Source organism: Eptatretus burgeri, chromosome 18 (assembly GCF_056783735.1).
Source record: "Eptatretus burgeri isolate ZD-2024b chromosome 18, Ebu_testis_v1, whole genome shotgun sequence".
NCBI lineage: Eukaryota > Metazoa > Chordata > Myxini > Myxiniformes > Myxinidae > Eptatretus > Eptatretus burgeri.
Genome location: NC_140978.1, coordinates 2,545,145 through 2,569,925, shown reverse-complemented (window position 1 = coordinate 2,569,925; position 24,781 = coordinate 2,545,145). Strand labels below are relative to the sequence as shown.

Below are 24,781 nucleotides of genomic sequence, written 5' to 3'. Positions count from 1 at the left end.
CTGTGTTGGATTTGCTGATGTCAAAACTGTTCAAGCTCAGTCAAGTTGTGTGGAGAGCATGGATGGGCAGCAATCCTCAAGTCATGCCACAGATTTTAGATTGGATTGAGGTCAGGGTTCTGACTGGGCCACTCAAGGACGGTTATCTTTTTGTTCCTTAGCTACTCCAATGTAACTTTGGCAATGTGCTTCGGTTCGTTGTCATGCTGAAAGGTGAACTTCCGTCACAATTTCAGTTTTCTTTTGCAGAGGGCAGCAGGTTTTCCTCTCAGATTTTTCTGTATTTTGCTCTATTTTTCCCTTCTATTCTGACAAGTTCCCCAGTCCCTGCTGATGAGGAACATCCCCCATAATATCTGATGCTACCACCACCATGCATTACAGTAGAGATGGTGTTCTTTGGGTGACATGCTGTGTTGGGTTTGCACGAAAACTAATGTTTTGCATTTAAGCCAAAAAGTTCCATCTTTGTTTCGTCAGACCACAAAACTTTTTGCTACATGGCTTCAGAATCTCGCAGTGCATACCTCAAACAGGACACAAGATGGGCTTTTTAAAGTAATGGCTTCCTTCTTGCCACCCCACTGTACAGGCCAGACGTATGGAGTGCTTGGGATATTGTTGTCACATGCACACAGTGACTAGTCTTTGCCATAAAGGCATGTAGCGCTTTCAAAGTTGCCATTGGCATCTTGGTGGCCTCTCTGATCAGTCTCCTCCTTGCTTGGTCATCCATTTTGGAGGGACAGGCCTGTTCTAGGCAGGGACGTGGTGGTACTATACGCCTTCGACTTCTTTATGATTGTCTTGACTGTGTTCCGAGGGATATTAAAGGCCTTCGAAATATATTTATATCCATCCCTTGATCTGTGCCTTTCCAAAACGTTGTCACGGAGGTCTTTTGAAAACTCCTTGGGTCTCATAGTTGAGTCTTTGCTGTGAAATGAACTACCCAGCATAGGGACCCTACAGGAACAGCTGATTTTATTCTGAAATAATCACCATCACGACAATTTAACACAAGTGGAGGCCAATTAACTTGATTTGTGATTTTAAAGGTGATTGGTTACACCTGCGCGTATTTACAATTACTATTATAAAAGGGGTAGACACTTATCCAACCAAGATATTTTAGTTTTTTATTCTAATTATTTTCAGAAATTTGTAGAATTTGTTTTTCAGTTGGAAGTTGTGAGTAATGGTGTGTAAATAAAGGTGGAAAAAGTCTGATTTTTAATGCAATCTAATTCCAGGCTGTAAGGCAACAAAAGGTGAAAATTTTGAAAGGGGTGTAGACTTTCTATAGGCACTGGATATAGACATACACAAATCCATATGTATATATATATATATGTATATATATATATATATATATATATATATATATATATATATATATATATATATATATATATATATATATATATATATATATATATATATATATATATATATATATATATGACCTCATTTTACATATGAAAATGACTATTTTACCATGTGCACCCCTCAACCCCCTTCACTCAGTTGGACAAAGGCATGCCGCCATCCTCCTTGTCTTGTCATCGTATTTTATTCAATCCCCTATCGTTCTTTTTTAGACTGCCAATACTTTATGAACCTCCCTATTTCAATTCAATTTTCTCAGTTCTTGACTATAATATACCCCCTAGGTGTCCTCCCACTGTATATTTTAGGATGTTCAAATAAAATTAAATGCAATTGTATTTCAGAGAGCAGTGTTAAAATATTCGTGTAATCGGAAATCAATTTCATGTGACCAGATCAATTTGATTGGCGTTGAGAAGATATCCTTTGGTTGAAATAATCGAGGGAAAAAGGACATGCTACATCCTTTTTCATGTGAATTTTTTTTCACATTTTCTTCATGTGAACTTTTTCACGTGAAGGGAACATCATGTGAATTATTTGATTTTAAGACCCGTGCGTGAATCACTGCCCAACCGCAAGGCAATGCCATTATAGGATAGCTGACAAAAGCTAGAACAGGTTTCTTTTTGCTTTTTCGACAGCTGATCACACTTAGCTAGGTAGCTACAGGCTGGTATATCAATCTTGATTAGTCATTATTTCCATTTCCTGATGACTGCACATGTACAAAAGGTCATCCTGTGTGTGATTTCTGGCCATTAGTACTGTGCATTAGTGGCATAGAGGATAGATGATAGGTCAGTCTATAATAGCTTGGATAATAAAGCCATTAAGTGCAGCCTTCCTGGCTTAGGCTCTTTCCAGTTTAATTGCTTCCTTGATTTTTTCCTTTCTTTTCTGTTCTCAGCATTTTGCTGACTGCAATGTTAAATCAATAAAAAAAAATTTGGATTGATTGTGCAGGACTTTAATCTGTTTTGATGTCTATTTTCTATGGATGGGAGAGTTATCACATACATATAAGTATTGCATTTAAGGAAATCCACATATTAGAGAATTATGACCCCCAACACTCCCCCTTCCATTTTCCTCTTACATTATCTTCCTCACCTTTCACTTTAGTGTTCAGTTAAATGAGAACTGCACTCAATTTATTTTCCTTGGCTGTGACTCAGGGTGATTTTCGTGTCTATGTTGACGCTGAGCATTCATATGATGTCTGTTGCTTGTACATTTCCTCCTGTCTGTTCAGCAGTAAGCAACATGAAGCAATGCCATTTTTACGATTAATATACGACACACACACACACACACACACACACACACACACACACACACACACACACACACACACACACACACACACACACACACACACACACACACACACCTCCCCTCATCTCATCTCCACATTTAAATTGAAAACATACACATCTGCAATTCAGTGGCATTGTGACATCTGCTCTGAGTCTGGTATCTTGGAGGTCCGATGCAGACCCTGGCCAAGCCAGACCAAAGACATTAAAATGGTATGTGCTGATTCCTCTTTTGATGCTCAGCTTTTGGGGGATAAAGCTTTGATAAGGATTACCTTTGAGCTGTCTAGCCTGGGTTTGAATCTTGACCCAGCTATATCTCGTCATCCTGGTGTTTCACATCCAGAGTGATATATCAATGTATGCAGGCATCCATCAGTAGGACGTTTAGCTGGAAGACCCATCTGCCAGCACTGTGGGCCTTGGTGGAAGTTGAAGGTCTCATGGGGTCTTTCGCAGAGAGTGGGTGAGTTATTAATGGGACCCTGGCTAAATTCAAAATTCCTGCCAGCTGAATGTCAGGCCTGCCCAGTCAATTCCTGAAAGAAGGGCTAGAACCATTACCCCTGCCTGACCCACCAAGGAGGGGAAAATAATTGGGACCATGAAAGAAGAAGAGGATTGATTGATGAGGCTCCTGATTTTTGACTCGGACGAGTGAGAATGCTTGTGCGGCTGGTGTGTGCAAAATGTATATTTTACGAAAGCATTGCCAGTGTTTCCTCGGCAAGAACAAGTGGCAACTAAGAATAGGGTAGTGATGCTGGTGAGATGTTAGCAGGGTTTTCAAGCAGTCTTCCTGTTTGTATGGGAACCTGGTGATAAGAAATGTGATATTCTGAGGACTCTCTGAGAGGAAGAGTGAAATATTAGCCCTGTCAGACAGATTTAATGGAGAATGACTTTTCAAAGCATTATGGAAATCGAGTACAGTTGATGGATGAAAGTCTGGTTAAGAGTCAGTGTGGGAATGTTGTGTCAGTGAGAAAAATGAGGAACAACCATTGATGGAAATGATGTAGGAGTGGGGTGGAGGAAGTTGCTAATGACTGGTGGGTTGATTGGCATGGTCTATTTGAGATGGATGAGAAGTGTCAGTGTGGGTCAGAATTGGTGTCAGTGAAAGGACTGAGGACACATCGGAGGGGTTGTGTAAGAGATGGTTCGGACATGATGGAAGGGAAATGCCACAATTCAGTGCTCATGGGTCATGAAAGACAGTGCCCATGGGCCAGTCTGTGCTCTGTCTGTGGCAACAGTTACTAGATCACTGATAAAAAAGGAAAAGAGCAGGCTCAAACAGGCTACCTTGCGGGACTCTACTTCATACTTTTGTCAAGTATGATTTTTATTTGTTTACCAGTACACACTGTACTAAGAAGAAAGCTTTCCCTCCTCATAATGAAATTGGCTAAATAGACTGAAATGGAGGCATCAAGGGGTTTTCTGTGACCTTTCCTTCTCCAGGAGGATGATGGGTGGGAGCTGCATGGCCATGCTGGTTGAGGCTGTCCTCGTACAGCAGGGTCCAAAGCAGATTGTGTACTCTGGTACTGTACACTGTCCTTGCTGTATTCCCTGGCTTGACTGAACCCGCACTTATTTCCTGCAGACAGACAGACCGGAACCCTGATTCTATGCTACCGTTTTTTATATGCCTGGATTGGAGGGTACCTAACCCCTCCCCACCTTCCACAGCGAGGCTGCCTCCCATCCCACTGAGGATCCCACTGCCCTCCCAATGATTGCGTACATGCTCACACCATGTTGATGAATGTATCGAACTCACACATGTGGATCCACCATGTTGATGCAGTCACATCTGAAATTACATATGCAGACCTTTCATGTTCGCACAGTGGGGAAGGATTAAGAACATTAATGATGTTGGCTGTGGGGGGATGAGACAGACACAGAATCTATGGTGATAAGACAGTTTTCTAGATGTACAAATCTGGCTTTGCTAAGTGGGATTACAAAACACTAATGGTAATGTTATTATAAAATAACTAAATAATTTATCCCCTTCATTAACCCCAAATAAATTTTCAAAACAACATATTGTAACACAACCAGGTCAGTTACTAAAAAACTCAAAGCTGGTTATGCCGGAGTTGTACTCCACAAAATGGCGTTGAGCATTCAGGCAAATTTAGTTGAGCTCGGTACTGTAATGGTTAGAGCATCCTCTCTGAGTCTGGAAGGTTGATGATTCGAACGATGGTCCCAACCCTGGCCGAGTCATACCAACGATTTAATAAATTGGATGTGCTGCTCTGCAGGCTTGTTGGGCTTAATGCCTGTTCCTACATTGAAGTTCCTTGTAAAGGCGCTGTCACACCTTGACGATTTAGCCAGCAATGGCAACGTATAAAAATGTATATAAAACGTTGGCGTACGCTGAAATGTTGATGTTTTTAAAAAAAGTTTTGGTCGTATTCATAAAGTGTTGTTCGTATGCATAACATATTAGTAACAGGCACAGAACGTTTCGTTGTCTTATAGATAACTTATACCAACGAATGCTTAGCCTGTTGTCGGCGTTCACAACCTATGCCCAACCATAGTTTAACTTAGGCATAGCGCGCTGCACGTATCGCCGACGAACTCGTGGCGTAGCCTGTTAAAAACCTGCCGCACGCCGATTTAAATCATAACCGCCTGAGAATTGAAAGTGTCAACTACGCAGTCACACCTTTACGATTTAGCCAGCGTATGTCGACCTATGAAAAATTTGCCGAACCAAGCTGGCACACGTCAAATGCGTTATGGGCAAGTTGTGTATACGTTAAAAGCACGCTGAAAAATGATGAAGTATGCTGTCATATTTCGTGGTACGTCTCGTACGTCGTGAAATTTCAAGCATGCTGAAAATTTTATGACTTACTCGCCGTATGACTCACACATTCTGCTATGCTGGGAATAAGTTGTCGGTACGTTATGCGATCATTGACACACGTCGACACAAGTTCCTTGTAAGTTACTCATAAGTCGAAACACGTCGAAGTAATGTTTAGCATACCCGAAACTTATTTTCTCCATCAAGGCACATTTTCTTTTTTTTCTCCTTGGCTCAGTGAAGGCACGCGAGGAAATATCTGAAGTTGTTTTTTTTAAGGGAGACGGTATGCTCCCTCGAAGTGGACTGTGACCAGGTAAGTCCTGTCGGGCCATGCGAGGTCGAGCGGGTGCATGATGTAAACGGGTACATGCAGAGTTTGGGGGGGGGGTAGAGACCCCAGGACCCCTTGAGTTAACACGAATCCCCGATGTGATTGTCCTGGAGTGCATGTCAAGGTGAGCGAATGGTGTGTGTCATGGCGTGCGTGAGTGCATGCGAGAAATTGAAACATGGACGGATTCAGATGGGAGACGGGAAAAGCAAGCCTGGAAGGCCGCAAAGGGTTAATTTGGCAACCACGATGGGTTCGCGCGACGGCGCATACGAGGTCCATGGCACGTTTCGTGCACTGCCCGCACGCGCATGTCTGCGCGATCGCAATCTGGCGAGAGAATGCTCCATGTCGGATAGGAGCCAGCCGCGTGGACGGCGAGAATGTAGATGGTGAGTGTTGTGTGAATTTAGAGCGGACGGGTCCACATGCGGGTGCGTGTGTGAAACTCCACATTCTGCCCGCCACGTGTTCTGTTCGCAGAATGCGCGGAGCGGGTTCCCGGGACGATACACTTGGGCGGGTCTGCACGGGAAACCACGCAGGTTCAATGCGCGGGTGACATCAATGCGGACCTCGCGGCGCGAGTTACGGGCAAGCGGCGCGCGTTGGCTCACATGGCGGACCCTCGAAAGCGAGCGCTGATTGCAAGGCACAGGGCGACGACAAGGCCTCGATTATCAGCCAACGGACAGGGATGAGTGAGTCAGAAACCGCCGCCCTGGCGATGCAAAGAAGGTTTGTGGGGCCTTGCCCCGAGTACATGGCCCCCGCCAGTATGTGGTAAACAGAATGTGCGGGCAAAGGAGCATTAGTTAGTGGGAAGGGTTTAGTGATAGATAGCCTGGCCTCATGGGGCACGAACAGTTCCCCATGGGGCCCGTGGAACGAGTTAGGGGGAATGTTAGGTTAGACTTAGAAATGGATTTTGGGAGACACGGACCGACATGGAATGTGTAGTGGGGATGTAGATTAGCAGTAGAGTTAAAGGAATGTGAATTAAAATAAGGGATGATGAGGGGCACGAGCTAGTTAGGGGAACGTCGGTGGAGTATCAGTGTTGTAGTGGTGTGAAAAGAAAAAAAAGAGAAAAAATAAATACAATGAGTGAATGTGGGACAGCGGGCCCAAGTGTGAATGGAGCGAATGTGGAATGCATGGTGCGAATGAATGATTGGGGGGGGGGGGAGAGGTGAAACCCAACCAAGGAACCCCGGGGTCAGTGTTATGTTAGTTAGTGGTTAGTCAAATTTACCAAAAGGAGGTCGTTTTGTTGTTGGTGTGGGAAGAAGGCTCGAAATCTTTTGGAGGGTGCAGGAGTTCATTGACAAGCTGGGAGCGTGGCTGTTGAAATGAGTGTATTGAGTAGAGGGCACCCCGGGCACCGGACTAGTCGGCCAGAGTAGGCCATGGGTCCAAGGGACCGGGATAGTGTACTGGGAACGGGTGGCCCATCGGAAACGGTACACGTAGCACCGAGATGCCATGTGGGCATATACAGGATAGTAGCCGGGAAGGGCACTCCCCGCGTTCATAGGGAGCAGGTAGGCTCGGAGACAGCCTTAGGGCCTGGGGGTGCCGTAGTTTGAGTTCGGCAGATGGAAGTCTCTGCCAGTTGAGCCACGCTTCCCAGCCACGAAAATGTGCAAGGGTGCGAGAGAAAATTTGTGGGCAGGGCCCAAATTGATAATGGAAACCAACACAGGCAACGGGAATCATGGTTGCTGGAACCAATAGTTTAAAGAGACAGGCGTGTTGAAAAGCCCCGGGATAGTTTAAAGTTTAATAAATGCTAGGGTAGTTCGAAAAAAAAATGTACCCCTTGGAGTACATTTTGGATGTATTTTGGATGGGGATGTACCCCATCCATCCCTTCGCTCTCCGTCGGCCGCTAGACCCACCTTGGGAAAGATTGCTGAATTATGAGGAGGTTGTGCTGAGGCTTTGTTGGGCCTTGAGACAGATCCACCTGTCTCTTCCTTATTCCCCTCAAGAAGGATCTTTGGGGTTGGGAGTAGACAGACAGGATAGGTTAGCCAGACAAAGACAGTGAGGGGGTTAGGGACAAGCAATTGTTAAAAAAAAGGGGCTAATTTTTTTAGTTTTCTTGTTGCAAACTAAGGGAGTGGGTATGGACAAAGACAGGCAAAGGCGATAGGTTGGGGGGAGACAGTGGGTTAGGTCCGAGCCCGTTTCCTCCACAACCTCACGGGACCAGACCAGAGGCCAGCCAGCTTCGAGTACCGACCTGTGTTGTGCTGCAGCTGCTGGTCTGCATTTGCCATGCCTTGCATTTGCCATGCCTTATTTGCCTGCCTTTGCCTTGACCCCATGCCTGCTTCGCCCTTGTTTACATTGCCCCTGTGTCACCATCTCAACCATGTGTGCCAGGACCATCTTTTCGGGTGTTTGCAAGGACTGCCCTGCAGGCAGCCACTCCTCAAAGACTGCGTTTGCGCAGCCCGTGCATCCATTCTTTTTGTGTGTTCTACACCAATGACTTTTCCTTCCACAGATCACAGGTCCTGGGCCATGGTTAGTGTAAATATTAGAAATTGTAAATAAGTTCTTAACCCACCTGTGTGTTTGTCTTAGCGCCGGCAATCTTAGTTAAGTTGTCCGAGTGAGTCTGATAGTTTAGTTACGCAGTGCACTCGGTTATTTATTTTTGGGACATGTATACAAATGTCGCACTCAGAGATCCATAGGTAAAATGTACAAGGGGAAGAACCTACATCTGCATGGCACACGAAAATTCACGACTCGGGACGAGTCTGTAAAAGGGGGAGGGGAAGCCATTTGCACACAAACAGACAGCAGCCCCCGCAGTTCAGTTATTTCGATAAGTATGCGTTTATAGTCAGGGTCCCATCCTTCTGTCTAATGGGTTATAATTCCATGTGTGCGCTGTGGGTTTCTTTTATAGTGAGGTTTTTTTATATCTTTAAATCTTTCTCCACCTCTCCACACCATTGACTCCATTGCCCATGTGTTTTTGGCTGAAGGCGTGGGCAGAGCGTCCATCACATCAGATTGAGGGTCCACTCCGAGGAAGAGCATGGAGCGTTTCCTCCAGCCAATGGGCGAAGGGCGAGCAGGGCCGAGGTGCTCCTGCCAATGGGAGGCCAGAGTGCCGGGAACTACAACAGAGCCTCTTCGGGGGATGGGCCTCCGAGATGCCCCAAAACACCCCCCGAGATGTCCCGCTCAATCAGGAGGCTCATCACCTCAGGGCCAACTCCGCCCCAGCCAGATGAAGTGTTCGCCCCATCCAAAGGGAAGGGTAGAGTGGTTATCAGGACCAGAGTACTGCAGTCTTCGTGGCAATTTTGTTCGAGGAAGAGTGTGAGAGGAGTCATCGTGGCGTATTGCTTTTGGTCTATAGTGGTGGCTTGGTCTCGGTCATGGTCTGCGGTCCTTTGTGGTGGCTCCTCGTGGTGTGGTGGCCAAGCAGCCAGGGTCGTGGGCCTGTGGATTTCGGGACGTGGGTTCGAGTCCCACCGTGGTGGGTTGGAGTCGGTGTGACCGCACGAGGCGGGAAGGTACCCGGCCAGACCCTGGTCCCAAGCTCGCCTTTCCCTCCTGGGCTGAGGGGCCGAATAAAGACCCAGTGTGGTCCATTTCTTTTGGGTGTGTGTGTGTGTGTGTGTGTGTGTGTGTGTGTGTGTGTGTGTGTGTGTGTGTGTGGCGCCAGTCTGTTAGGTAGAATTGTTTCAGTGTTTTATTTTCATTGTACATTGCATTGCTTATTCGGTTGTAACTGCTCTGTGTCTCCCTTCCCGATTATTTCTCCCATTATAAATAACCCCCCAATTGTTAAATGTTCCAGTTATTGCCCGTGTTTTCTTCCATTGGCCCAGCACAGTGCGGGCTTGAGAAATAGTGAGGCCGTTGGTGCCGTAAGTTGTCATTGGGTCCGATGGACTTTGATAATTCTGCTCGGTTACACCAGACAAAGGTCGCGAGAGCGACCAGGATCAACAGAGTCCGTTGAGGGTGTAATTTCCCCGATAATTTCACGACGTGTGTACTTAGGTATATTGAAATTTGGCTACTAACCCTACCCCACACTATTAGAGAATTGGCGAGCACGGTCCTTAAGTGACCTGTCGACTCCAGAGTTATCCGGGGTGACGACCTTTCAATTCCGGTGTTCGGTAGGATACGGCCCAACTGCTCCGTCTGGCGTTCGTCCTCGCTACCAAACCTGGCACCACAACAATATATCAGTTTAGCCTTTCTCTCAATGGTGAAGAATCACTTGAAAATTCTAGTAGTCAGATCCGGATCTGGATCTTCACCAAAACCTAATCAGTTCATCCTTGTCACACACCCAACCTGTCCCCAAAATTTCAACCGGATCCATCCACAGCTTTTGAGATATCCTGCACACAAACAAACAAAGAAATAAAATTGCTCGTTCAGCAAGGAATTGCCAGAGTAACTTTGTCATATCTCCATGATCTCTGAAAAAACAAAAACCTGGAAATCAATTTGGTTCTTATAAGTCGATAGTGCGACTGTTTAATGAGTGATAGCACTTAGTGTGGTCATCACCATAACTTGGAAGTCAATCAGACTTGAAATGGCATTTTTATCGCAATTTGAAAGTTTTGACCCAACCCCCCTGACGCGCGATCCCTGACTGCGAAGAAGGGTGTTGGTGTGACACCCCAATTAGACATATGGTTGGATGCAGTATTGGAAGATGCACATTTTGGATTTGGTTTGAAGTCGATTCAACCATTTTATCAGGCGTCATTGCGAAAATAAGAATTTAGGTTTTTCGGTGACCTTGATCTACCAAAAACAACAAGTGTCTAAGTTGGGCCATGGCCGACGTCTGTACTCAGTTTGGTCATGATTGCTGAAATGATGTGGCTGCTACAGGGTAAACAAACACACAAACAAACAGACAAGCCGGTAGGCGACGAGGGATCCGCTAGGATCGAAGCGCTGGATACAATGCTTTTCATTCTGACCGATCCACCGACGAAGATTCATTGCCAAGACGTATTGGTTCACATACAATTGTTCCTCTGCCTGGCAAGATTTTTCCTATTGCGTATTTTGCCAACTGGCACTCCTCGTAAAAATGACGGTAAATAGACATCCTATTTTTGAAGGACTACCATTTCAAAAATAAAACCTAAATCAAAAATCAGCTCGAGTAAATTAGGGACGAATTAAGTAAAAAATAAAATGTCATTATTTTTGTTGACATTTCCTCAGATGACAGCAAACAGAGTGGACGTCCGAACAAAAAAAAAAAAAAAAAAAAAAAAAAAAGAGAAAAAGAGAAAAAGAGAAAAAGAGAAAAAGAGAAAAAGAGAAAAAGAGAAAAAGAGAAAAAGAGAAAAAGAGAAAAAGAGAAAAAGAGAAAAAGAGAAAAAGAGAAAAAGAGAAAAAGAGAAAAAGAGAAAAAGAGAAAAAGAGAAAAGAGAAAAGAGAGAGAGAGAGAGAGAGAGAGAGAGAGAGAGAGAGAGAGAGAGAGAGAGAGAGAGAGAGAGAGAGAGAGAGAGAGAGAGAGAGAGAGAGAGAGAGAGAGAGAGAGAGAGAGAGAGAGAGAGAGAGAGAGAGAGAGAGAGAGAGAGAGAGAGAGAGAGAGAGAGAGAGAGAGAGAGAGAGAGAGAGACGGACGGATAATAACCACAAAGAGAACAACAGATGTTCAGGGAAATACGAACCAGACCGTGGGTAGCGCGAGAAGACTTCCTGGCCGGTTGTTTTTGATGAACCTGGTGGTGTAGCGGATGATAACATAACGGGGGGTGTAGAATTTTTTTTAAAAAGATGTTTTTCAAATTCCACATAACTTGATTTATACCATACTAGTACGTGCCCATAAAAAAAATTAAATAATAATAATAATAAATAAATAAACCACACAGGCCATTTCTTCACTCTCACGTGCCCGTACGGGCGTGACCCGGAAGTTCGATATTATTCGCAGTTACGATTATTCGCAATTTAGTTTTAATACCCAATTATTCAATTCGCACCAACGTATTTTACCTTTTCGCAATGTCGTGGCAAGGAAAAACAAAAAGAGAAGAGAAGAGAGAAAAAATTTACTTCCTGGTTCGGAGCATACCAGCACTCTGATGTTCCCGAAATTTATACACCGTCTAATATGAAAACGATCATAACTTGGGCCATTGTGTTTATCTATAAATGCGCATAAGAAATCGAGAAATTATTAGAATACACGAAGTCATCACTCTCCGGAAGCCCGTACGTTGCAACCCGTAATGGGGAACGTGGCTGTGCTTCCCTTCCCCATCGGCCACGCCCACGCAACAACGTGTCTTGCCATTGGTTTGGTAAATAAATGGCCATAACTTGGGAAGCACTTGTCCGATTAATATCAAACCTTGTAAAGGCACATCCTCAGGTCCCCAGCAATATACATGGCAAGTTTCAATTAGATCGGACCAGAGGATGTCGAGAAACAGCGGTCACACACACACACACACACACACACACACACACACACACACACACACACACACACACACACACACACACACACACACACACACACACACACACACACACACACACACACACACACACACAGAGATTGCTGGAATTATAGATAGATTATTAGAAATCCACAAAGACAGAAATGCCAGTGATTCCATTTATTTTGGATCCTTTTCACTTTCATCAATAACGTTTGGATCGAGGAGAGATCGAAGGTGGAACGACGGTGTAGTTCCTTACAAACACTGTGTACACACATTAAATGACGGTAAATCGACACCCTATTTTTGAAGGACTACTATTTGGAAAATAAAACCTAAATCAAAAATCGGCTCGAGTAAAATTTTCTAAATATCTAGAAGTGTTTAATTCCGAAGTCTCGTTTCTCCACATTCAAAACTGTAGGACAGTATTGAAAATAGTGAACGTGCGGTTTTTCGCTCGCTGCATAGCAACGGGTGGTTGCTAAGCAATGAAACTCAAATGCGCACATTCCCAGCTTATATGGCACATGTTCGCCAAGTTTCATCGAAATTGGTTTGCTGGTTTGTGCTGTTGAGCCTCGCGCTGCAGACATAGACAGACACACACACACACACACAGACACACAGACACACACACAGACACACACACACACACACACATACATACACACACACACACACACACACACGGAAAACCCGACAATAAGGGATATCCAGCGAATCCAACAGACAGACAGACACACAGAATGACACACACAACCGACCGACATAATTGCCGAAATCCGAAGGATTCCGGCAATTAATAAACAGAAAGGGGTGAAAACATAACTTCCTTCACCTTCAGTGGTGGAGGTAACAACAAAACAAATGATAACATTGTAACAAAGCATATATTTATTAATTAATAGTAATAATATTTACAACAATAATAATAGTATCATATGGAAATAATAATAATAACGAACATGCTGGCCCCAAACACATCTGCGCTTAGTGAAAGGCAAGTTAATGCTCAAGCAGTACAGCAGGTGGGTATGCAACAAGGCTGTGAAGACCAATGAAAATTTGGTCCAACGGACCAACAGGCCCACTGGTTAAATTAAATAGGAATGGTGACTTGTGAAAAAGAACATGCAAGTGGTAAAATTACAAAGGAATGGAGGAGAGACAAAGTGCTAAACTCGACGAGTAATCCTGCCAATGTGAATTGGGATAATTACAAGACAGGAAAGAACTACTTAATTAATTAACCCACTTCCCCATAAAGCATTTTCATTACAATATTTTTTCCCATATCTCTTATTTTTGATGAATATATGATTTTGATTTAATTTTTGATTTATACAATATCGACATTTTAATAAATTTTATCAATTTATTCGAAATGAAATGCCAACATTTGGCATTCCGTGAAAAAATTCGTGCGATTTGATATTTGCACTCCAAGTATGACGGCAGCCTGTATCGGCCTCTGGATTATATTATAATCTTAAATAAAAAACAGCACCAGCAGCGATTGATTGTATCCTGCACAAAACACGTTTTTAGTGCACCACCATTACCACCCCCTGAACAGAGCCTAAATCATAACAGAATCATAACTGAAGCAGGTTTAATTTGAAAATGAAAAATGTAGATATACCCACAGCCATGACATTTATCTAGAAAATGTAAAACTCCAAACTGAGTGTATGTGAATGGTGGCTGGCTTTTTGTACAATTTGGGATCCAACGATTCCAGACCAAATTTGGCTAACTGTCGGTACAGATGGTGCTGTGTCTCACCAGAGAAGGTCCAGCATCATTGGCTAGCTGGGAATAATTATAAATGACAAATCAAATACATACCAGTTCCATGTAGAAATATTAAGCCTGGTGTTGGCTTAGTGGTTAGGATGGTGGCTTGGGATCCCAGGGTCCTGAGTTCAAGCCCTGTTGGCTACTGAATTAACACCAGGGGGTTGACTCAGCCTGTCATCCTTCCGAGGTCGGCGAAATGAGTGCCAGTTTACTGGTCCCGGTGTATGCCCCGGTTAGAATAGGTGTACCGTATCCCTGTGTGTCGTAAGAGGCGACCAGGGTTGGCGTCAGGAAGGGCATCCGGCCATAAAACATTGCCTCAAGAAAAAGCCAAACCCCTGCACAGCAGGGAAAAATGGCTGTAAAAACGGTCATTTTTTTTTCCATGTAGAAATATTGTTGCAAGTATAGGATCAGAAATAAATAGTATTTACAATTTCACAAAATCCTGTGTTTCGGGTGCAATTAAAGCCACGCATTTGGCACATTTAGTGTAACTCAGTCTGAGCACTCGCCTCATTTGGCAAGGCCCTATGCCTGTTATAATCGCATCACTGTGGGAACTACACATACATTGTCTGATGTTATTCATGTTGTCTTCTGAGCCTTGGAAATTATGAAATAAATAAACAAATGCAACAAAAGTATTTTTTTTAAACAAAGGAAATAAATAAATAACTCTCATCTTTATATATACCCATTCACTTCCTGTGCAACGACTTCTGCATGCTGACTACACCTCCTATTCTCATTTATACTTCTAATAAAACCACAATCAGACGTATTTTGCATACTCAGTTAAAAAATACATTACTATAAGTACTTTCAAATGAGTATGTAAATGGTTGTTTTAGAGGTTGGGGACAGTAAAAAAGATTCTGAATAAAATAAGAGTTAAATAAGTAACTTACTTCGCTATATCTAACCCTGAAGCTCCACAAACGCACGGAGAATCAATGGCAAGCCAGCGGGGATCATTTCTAAAATTGCCTTGTTTCCCGCGGGATACAAATTGGACCCGCTGGTTTCCAACCGAGATGCTTTTATTATTGCCTTTATAACAAGCACCAGCCGACCACTCCGCAAGGAGAGAAAAAAGATTTCCAGGCACGAATTTTTATGAAGGTGATGCCCGAGGTGTTGTCATTTAATGCTCACCTGGATAATTTTCCAAGCCAAGAAATTCTGAAATCCAATCGAGACAGCGTAGAACTGGGGTCAGGTACAAAGAACTTTTATAAACATGTATAATTTACTCCCATGTCCAACGACAGCCGCAGTGAACTTGTTCGTCCAAAGGCTTGTCAAGGTGATATATGGAGTCTCCGAAAAGGAGCTCCCCTGCCTGGTTGTCACCTTGTTTTCCACAAATATTTTGATCGCTGCGCATGGCTCATTTATGGACTAGGAATTACTCATTCTGACAGCTTTGATGAAGTTAACCAACCACAAGAGATGATTTTTGCCATAATTTATTACGGAATTCTTATGTAGGAAGACTGAGAGGTAAGGGATGCATTTTAGGTAATCAATATTTTTGCTTTGACTTGTTTATGTAAACATCAATCAAAAAAAGCACGTGCTTGCCAAAGCACTCTCTTTGGTATGGAATTGCCTGGTGGTTTTTGTTGCTTTTCTAGCAATGTTTATGAATTATTTTCAAAAGCATTGCTTTTTATTGGGTTCCTCCGTGTTTCTGATCGACAACTCAAATTTTAGTCTTAGAATAATTGTAATTTACAAAATGAACTGCTATAATGAGGTTTAAAAAAATATATTTCAATTTTGTTTGTTTGATAATTTTAAGCATGAAATAAAACGAAACTAAACTAATCAGAAAATGATTTTGATTCTAATCCAGATAATTGATGAGTGTTGGATGTATATTGCACCAAATTCATTTACATGTCACATGACACGACCTGACTGTCTTGACACTTGATTTGTATTCAAATCAATCTATGTAGAATGAGGACGTATGAATGGTTTGGCACTGTCATTATTTATTAATAATGAGCGGGAAAGCCCATCAAAATGACAGGAGCACAAAACTCTACACAACACAGAGGACAACAATGAATACAAAGTTATGGATTACATCCGATGAATCATTTGAAAGAAATAATACAGTCCAAGAAATAAGACTTTCCCTGGAGAGGATGAGCAATTTATCAAAACACAAGAGCAGCAATTTCTCAACAAATTTGTCAAAACATTGCATATTGGAACACGAAAAAGAGCAATCAGAGATTGCAGACCCTCACACGGACTTGTTTTGTGTGGTGTTTTTGTAGTTTTGTGTGGCGTACTTTAGAGTGGTTTGTGTAGTTTTGTGTGGTGCATTTGTGTACTGGTGTTAATTAATAATCGACATAACTAGAACTGCCACTTTATAACTGCTGACAGTGATGACCAGGTACCAAGACGTCCCGTTTTGATGCAACCCCGCTTTGATTGGACACCTGACCCTGACTCATGACGTTCATTATGATTCAATTGAATTTAGAATGGGATGAAAATAAATTCAATACAAATCAAATGGAACACCAAATAGGTACATTCTTGCATTGGAGTAATCAGAAGGAACACAGACAAGCAAAAAGAAAATATGAAGTCATCAGGAGGAACCTGGATAAGATTCACACTTCAGCTGCTACTCCTCTACCTTCAAACACATCCAGGCACAGCCAAGTGAGCCTTATTCAAAAAATAAAATTTTTAAAAAAGAACCAAGATCAAAAAATTAAATAATTCTGGCTGCCAGACCATGCACTCAATCAGGTTGAAATTTAAAACATGTATTTCCCATCACTACTAGATAATAATTGTGAAGTTTCATGTTGATTGATGAAGTGGATGAAGAGATAGATATTTTTAAGATTCTCGCTCCAATATGGCTGCCAGACCATGTGACCTATCAATTATTCGTGAATACCCTGGTATCCCCAGGTCTCGGGGAAAATTTGTGTGAAGTTTCCCCTCGATCTGTCCAGCCGTTCTGTAGAAGAAGATTTTTGTAGGTTTTAAGGTAAATCCAATATGACTGCCAAACCATGTGACCTATGATGTCATATGTGTGAACGTTTTGATGCTCATGGAGAGAGGATCATATAAGTAAAGTTTTGCCTCCATCTGTTCAGCCATTTCAGAGAAGAAGATTTTTGAAGATTTAAAAAAACAAAAACAATATGGCTGCCGAACCACGTGACCGATGACATCAAATTTTTTTGTGTGAACCAATTTATCTCTCAAGGACCCTCAAAATTTTTCATACGGATCGGATGTAGCGTTCTATGTATGCAATTATGACATACTGAAGGCACCTATGACATCATCAAAAAATCACACTTCCCCATGTGGAGTACTTGCTTTCTGCCAAGTTTCAATTTTTTCCATAGAGCAGTTTCGGAGATAAAGGTCCAGAATTTTTCCTTTTTTCCAATATGGCTGCCACACCACGACCTATGACGTCATAAATTTCATTAAAACTTTTTACATGGGTAGTCGCTACTACGGTGTAAATTTTGTCTCAATCCGACAAGCAGTTGCAGAGAAAAACACTCATGTTCTGTGCGGACAAACAAACACAAATAAATGAAAAAAAAATCACACATAGACTGACACTTGACAATATGGAATGGCACTTGGTAGAGTCCCGACCTCCACCAGGCTGAACAGTTTACATTTTCTATCCCACTGATAGGTCGGATCTGAATCCGCACCGTAACCAAAATCGAATCAGCTTCTTATTGTTACTTAACCAACTCATCCACCTAGTTTTGCCATTACTCGCCCACATTAAGAGATATACATAGTTTTTGTCCCCCTCTCTCAATGGTGAAGATTCACCTGAAAAATTCTCGAATCCGGATTCGGATCTTCACCAAAATCAAATCAATTAGTCCTCGTCATACACCCACCATGTCCACCAAGTTTAATCCAAATCTGTCCAAACTTTTTGAGATATCACGCAATATCGTTTTTAGCCCCGTCTCGCGGTGGTGAAGAATCAGTTAAAAAATAAATAATTCTCGTATCCAGATCTGGATTCGGATCTTCAAAAAAATTGAATCAATTCTTCTTCATGACATTCCCAAACTGTCCACCAAGTTTCATCGGAATCCATCTATAATGTTTTGAGATATTGTGCTATATATCGTATTTGGTCCTATCTCTCAACGGTGAAGAATCACTTGAAAAATTATCGGATCCGGATCTGGATTCAGATGTTCAGCAAAATGAAGCGTTGCTATCCTTGGCCAGTCATGCACATACACAAAAACATTTCAGGACGATTACTTGAAAACTGTGGTCAAAAATCGTGTGACAAAGACAGACAGACAAATGCTGCAGACTAACATATAGGCCAAATTTTTTTTTTGCCCAAGTAACAAACAGACAAATGGACCCAAATGCAATACCCTCTCCTCAGGCGAGGGTAATGAGAGCATTGCAACTTTAGCATCCCTCCCTACCCCCCATACTCATTTTGCCAACCTTGGAAGGATGACGTTCTGAATAAACTCATCTGATGTTATTTAGCAGCACGACTGGGGCTCAAACTCAAGCCATAATATACTTAAGCCAGTCGACTTAACCGTGAAGCCAACACCAGGCTTTTTTCATACCCATTACTTCAACAGACGCAATCTTTAAAACAACAACTACAACTGCAATAACAATTTAAATTGAGTAAATTGCTCATCGCTTTATTTCAATTACATGCATGAAGGGACACCCTTATATATTTTATATAATATTCAGCCTTGAAAAGTCAGGCTAAAACCGAAATTATGTTCAAAAACCTTAATTTGCTATACAATTTGCTATTCCCTTTATTTGGGTTGTGTATAATGTTACAGATCGCTGCTGTGATCGTCCCAAATATCATAAAAATAGGGGCATTACCCATGGACGCTCACCTTGTAGAATAATGATACTGAGAAGGAAGTCAACGAGAGACAGAATCATCAAAATGTACCAATGAACCAATGTTCTAGCTTAGCAAATACCTATTTTGGGGGGAACCTTTTTAAATAGCGTGAACAAACTCTGGTACATCATGGGTGATGAAGGTTGTGGTAAAGTTTCATTGAAATTGTGTATGTAGTTTCAGAGAAGAAAGTAAATACCTATTTTTGGGGGCAACCCTCCCCCCTCCCAAAGATCCCCCTTCGGGCCTGATTTTTTTTAATGCCGTGAACTAACTTTGGTGCACACTTGGTGATGAAGGTTGTGCTCAAGTTTCCTCGAAATCATGTGTGTAGTTTCTGAGAATAGGTATCAAATGTTTATCAGATGGACAGACTGATGGACTGAAGGGCAGAGGACTCACGATCCCATAAGCTCCTCAGAACTACGTTCTCGGTGAGATAAAAATAACCCGGTGTACATACATGAAGCAAAAACATGCACACTGCTTATGTGCATATATAATACATCATGGCTATTTACCTGGGATAATTTAAATTGCACTGGTCCATAGACTGACACCTGAGGCCTGCAGCCGATGCTGCTTCACAAAATGGTGGTGCATGATTTTGATTGTGGGCGGGTTGGGTAAGTTGTCCAACCAATGGGGCGAAGGCAGTTGCGACGTCACTTCTTTGAACGTGAGGTTACTTCCTCCGTGACAGAGAAATAAATACACAGGCTTTTGTGTATATATTTACGTATTTGTTAAACAATCACTATCCAAAAAAATATAACAGAATAAACCGATCAATGGCTATTTACTGCCAATTGCACTATATACATCTTCCTTGATCTGATTATGAAATAATAGAGCATAAAATAGAAATATTTATTCGTAATTTACAATAACTGTTAAGATGAGAACAGGAGCAAACTAGAGAGGGGAGCACTCGGGAGAGTGCAAAACCTCCGCCACCAATACTGCTGGGTCACTCAAGTGAACCTTATATCTTATTCATTAAATATGATGTCAACAGTGCTGACAAAGTTATAGTTCTTTCTCCATTTGGGGGGGGGAGGTTGGAAATCACTTAAAACATGTAGAAATGCAAAAAAACATTTTTTTTCTCGAACAATTTTTTGGGGGAGAGGGTTGGAAATCACTTAAAACAAGTAGAAATGCAAAAAAAGAAAAAAAATTTCTCTAAATTTTTTTTTTTGGGAGGGGGGGTTGGAAATCACTTAAAACATGTAGAAATGCAAAAAAACATTTTTTTCTCTAACAATTTTTTGGGGGAGGGGGTTGGAAATCACTTAAAACATGCAGAAATGCAAAAAAAAAAATTCTCTATTTTTTGGGGGGGTAACAATTTTTTTTGGGGGGGTAACAATTTTTAGGGGGGTGGAAATCACTTACAACATGCAGAAATGCAAAAAAAAATTCTCTAACAATTTTTTTTGGGCGGGGGGGGGGTCCAAGTCCAAAATTTAATGGCATGATCCTTGGACCATACCTAACCCCCCCCCCCACCAGGTTTCGTCGAAATCCATCGAGGAGTTTTTCCGTAATACTGTTCACAAACAAACAAACAAACAGAAAGGGGTGAAAACAGTAACCTCCATCCATCTTCGAAGATGGCGGAGGTTAATAATCATTATCGTTATATTCACACACTTAAATAACATCTCTGAACTGACAGAATATTTCAAAGATGAATTAGCTTGTCGATGACAGAGTCAACAAGGTCTTAAAACCATAATGTGTATAATGTTACAGATTATATGTCACCACCCCTGGTATACAAGATCTTCCACTTGGGGGGTTTTTCGTGTTGGTAGTTTTGGAAGGAGTCATCACCACCCCTGGTATCTTCACTGGTATACGAGATCTTCCACTTGGGGGGCTTTTCATGTTTGTAGTTTTGGAAGGAGTAATCACCACCGCTGGTATCTTCACTGGTATACGAGATCTTCCATTTGGGGGGCTTTTCATGTTTGTAGTTTTGTAAGGAGTCATCACCACCCCTGGTATCTTCACTGGTATATGAGATCTTCCACTTAGAGGGCTTTTCATGTTTGTAGTTTTGGAAGGAGTCATCACCACCCCTGGTATCTTCACTGGTATACGAGATCTTCCACTTGGGGGGCTTTTCATGTTTGTAGTTTTGGAAGGAGTAATCACCACCGCTGGTATCTTCACTGGTATACGAGATCTTCCACTTGGGGGGCTTTTCATGTTTGTAGTTTTGTAAGGAGTCATCACCACCCCTGGTATCTTCACTGGTATACGAGATCTTCCACTTGGGGGGCTTTTCATGTTTGTAGTTTTGTAAGGAGTCATCACCACCCCTGGTATCTTCACTGGTATATGAGATCTTCCACTTAGAGGGCTTTTCATGTTTGTAGTTTTGGAAGGAGTCATCACCACCGCTGGTATCTTCACTGGTATACGAGATCTTCCACTTGGGGGGATTTTCATGTTTGTAGTTTTGGAAGGAGTCATCACCACCCCTGGTATCTTCAGTGGTATACCAGATCTTCCACTTGGGGGGCTTTTCATGTTTGTAGTTTTGGAAGGAGTCATAACCACCCCTGGTATCTTCACTGGTATATGTGATCTTCCACTTGGGGGGCTTTTCATGATTGTAGTTTTGAAAGGATCATCACCACCCCTGGTATCTTCACTGGTATACGAGATCTTCCATTTGGGGGGCTTTTCGTGTTGGTAGTTTTGGAAGGAGTCATCATGTTCCCTGGTATCTTCACTGGAATACGAGATCTTCATAATGTGTATAATGTTACAGATTATATGTCCTTCAGTCAGTCATGCAGACAGTGGGTCCAATAACATTTTTTTCGTTTTGTCTCCCGATCCTCCAAGGCAGCTCAACAGATCGTTTTGAAACTAGGCATGATGATTCATGATGTCGAGATGCAAAAAAAACCAACAGAACCCTTTCTTTCAATTTCCACCCAGGTGGTGAGTTAATCAACTTAAAATGTAAATATATGAATATTGTGCAATATAATGGAGCAAGTGTTTGTATGTATGTATGTATGTATGTATGTATATATGTTCTATATCCATTAGTTGGACAGCTGGTCTGACACCACCCCAATTGCAACACGAAAATATATCGTCGTCCACCATTTTAGTAAGCCTAAGCCATCTTTGGAAGTGTCTTATTCACAATTGCCATGCCCTCCCCATAAGTTTTCTGTTCAGTGTGAAACAACCGAAGCAACTGTTAAAAGGATCATCAAATATCAAAAGGTTGGAGCCGATAGGTGTCATGGGCCTTGTGAAGGTGAGAGTACACACAGGCCTCAGGCTTCAGGCCTCTGGTGTCAGCCTACGGGCCAGTGCAATTAGAATTATCTGCACTATATAACCCCAATATATTATATATACACATAAACAGTTTGCATGTTTTTGCTCAATGTATGTAACGTGGGTTATTTTTATTTTTCGGGCACGATTGAGGCAGCAGTATGTTGCCTATACACTGCCCAAATAAAGGGATGTGTCAGAAGAATGTGTTGCACGCCCACAGGGAAGGTACTCTGCTCTCGTAATTTTCCATCAAATTATACTTAAAATCGACTTTATCACTCAATGCACTCTGACTATCACCGCCCTCCATCTGGAGATGAGCATCTGTCCCACTTAGGACAATTCATTTTGTACATACAATGATTTCCTTGATATTCTTAAAAAAAAAAAACCTGTAAAATTACATTTCAATTTCGTAATATTGAATAATATTAGGCAAGAATGCAGATAATTACTCTCACAATTCAATGTTGTGTGGATTTAAAAACAAAATATCCAATTCTAAAGGCATGAGTGAACTGAGGAATGGAAAATTTAAATAACTCCCCCCAACTTAATGCTAATGGGTATACAACTAAAATTACAGAAAATGTGCAGAATCATTTGCTTGAACTAAAAAAAATAAAAATAATAATAATAATAATAATAATAATAATAATAATAATAATAATCTGTGAATCACAAATATTCTTTGCAAGTAATTTTTATTTTTATTTTCTTTACATTTCAGCATCCTTCTCTGACATTTTCTTGACATAGATCAGAAGTTTAACCTCACCCTAGCCTCCCAGAAGGAGTGCATGTGGCTGCATGCCGAGCGACTCAGCTCGTGAATCAGCTCCTCCAAGACCCCTTTCTAATCTCCACCAAACAAGCACTGCCATCGCACCTTCGAAATATTACTCACCTCCGACAGGAGTTAGGCAGTAAACGTCCAAGCTGCAAAGGCAAGGTGCATGTTTCGAAACGGGTTGCTAAATCATTCCAATAACACAAAATAAGTGACAAGTGATGACCGTGCATTGAATGCTGCATGAGTGCAATAAAACGCAACACAGCACAGTAACAGCGATGCTGATGTAAATTTTTGGGAGAAAAAAAAACAAGCACATTGCATTTTCCTTGGTGCATGCCAAATTAGTTAACATAACAAAGAATCGATGTTTTTTTTAAAAAAAAACAAAAAGACATTTAACAACAACAAAATAAACATCCAGTTAATCTCATCAAAATTACCCGTCTGCTCGCCATCTGCTTGTGCACAGCATTCACACCAGAGCACATTATCATCATTTGCATCATCCCTTTTCTCATTTCTTCCTCCAACATTCTCGACCCATTCCACCTCCTTCTCAACAAGCAACATTTTCATCGTGATGCTTTCTCTTTCTTTACTCGTCATTTAGCACAGCAGACTCATTGTATGTACGTATGTACGTATGCGGCTGCCAGGATGGCCGAGAGATATGCACACCCACCTCTTCAGCTGTCTTGCCTGGGTTTTAATATCGGCCCAGATGAAAACTGTCATTCCAGTGTTTCACAGGTTTGACGAAACATCGATGTGTGTGCCATTCCTTGGATGGACGTTAAACTAGCTGTTAATTCTCTTGGTGGGGTGATTCTCATCTGCCAGCATTAGTTGGTGCATGTTAAAAAATACTGCCCTAAATACCACTGGGAAGGTAATGGCAGCCCACTAAGTACAACCCTTGCTAAGTAAGCTGCTTCGGCAGCACTGACACTCTGTGAAGAGTATGGCACATCCGAGAGAGGTGTGTGTGTGTGTGTGTGTGTGTGTGTGTGTGTGTGTGTGTGTGTGTGTGTCTGTGTGTGTGTGTGTGCACATACAGGGTGTTTATAAAGTCCTTGTGCATCTTTAAACAAATAACTTTTGATAGAACACTTGATAGAAGCAAACTGTAAACAGCATATGAAAGCAAAATTCATCATGGTTTGCAAACATTTATATTGTTGTTCATGTTTTTTTTTTTCCATTTCATATGCTGAAACAGATTGAAAAAATATGGGATGGACTCTGTCATGTTCTTTGGTGTATAGACTGTGTTAGGTTGCTGCCAAATCTGAGTGCTACCAATCGGTTCCATGCAGGATAAATCGACTCTCATCAGACCAATGGATCTTAATCCAGGATGTTGAGATTCCAGTGATGACATGTCTGGCACCATGCCAAGCAGACTGCTTTGAGTTGTGCGGAGAGAAGAGGACATCTTATCAGTCTGCTGGCTTTGAAAAACTGCAGCACGAAGCCGATTTTTGGACAGTTCTTAGGGATAACTTTTGAGGGGGATTCCATTCATGCCATGGCATTGTGGTTGTGGCAAAATGATTACATGTGATAAGCCGAATTAGAGCTGAATT

At 42.0% G+C, this 24,781-nt stretch overlaps 1 long non-coding RNA gene across 2 annotated transcripts in view; it reads right to left on the bottom strand.

Annotated features, from left to right (window-relative positions):
• Positions 1-23,734, bottom strand: part of LOC147008470 (uncharacterized) — a 40,452-nt gene extending 16,718 nt beyond the window's left edge. Inside the window, exon 1 of one of the 2 annotated variants that reach the window (XR_015053280.1) lies at positions 23,307-23,734. This is a non-coding gene — a long non-coding RNA (uncharacterized LOC147008470). Of the gene's footprint in view, positions 1-11,568; positions 11,626-23,306 lie in introns of those variants that run through there. The other variant, XR_015053279.1, reaches the window with a different exon arrangement.
• Between the last annotated feature and the right edge of the window lie 1,047 nt (positions 23,735-24,781).